Source organism: Penaeus monodon, chromosome 29 (assembly GCF_015228065.2).
Source record: "Penaeus monodon isolate SGIC_2016 chromosome 29, NSTDA_Pmon_1, whole genome shotgun sequence".
In the NCBI taxonomy this organism is placed as follows: domain Eukaryota; kingdom Metazoa; phylum Arthropoda; class Malacostraca; order Decapoda; family Penaeidae; genus Penaeus; species Penaeus monodon.
Genome location: NC_051414.1, coordinates 10,363,458 through 10,363,859, shown reverse-complemented (window position 1 = coordinate 10,363,859; position 402 = coordinate 10,363,458). Strand labels below are relative to the sequence as shown.

Sequence of the window (402 nt, the reverse complement as noted above, 5' to 3'; positions counted from 1 at the left end):
AATGCACATTGCAGCACACAATCAGCAGCAGCCCGGCTGCAAATAAACAGATATCAGGCAGGCAAGCAAATAACAGCAGCAGGCAGCAAATAGACAGAAGGGGAGGAGGACAAATACAGAGGCACAATAGGAAAAAAAATAGTACGTAGGAGAGGGGAGAAGTTTAATGCAGAGAATGCAATTGAAAAAGTTAGGTGGAAATAAGAATGAAGATCATGAAAGAAATAAAGGTGAGTAAGAGAGATTAAGGGTTGTGCACTGGATGTTGCTGATTGATCTCAAGCACCAGGGAAAGGGTATCTATTTTATCATTTGATAAGAGTGTTATTATAGTACTAACCTTGTTGTGAATGATAGCATTCAAGATATTTTTAAGTACATTTTTTTTTTTACCTGTGGCCT

General features: G+C 38.3%; 1 protein-coding gene across 1 annotated transcript in view; it reads left to right on the top strand.

Moving 5' to 3' along the window:
* LOC119591944 (patatin-like phospholipase domain-containing protein 2) overlaps window positions 1-402 on the top strand; it is a gene marked incomplete in the record, with an annotated part of 14,224 nt that overhangs the window by 4,914 nt on the left and 8,908 nt on the right.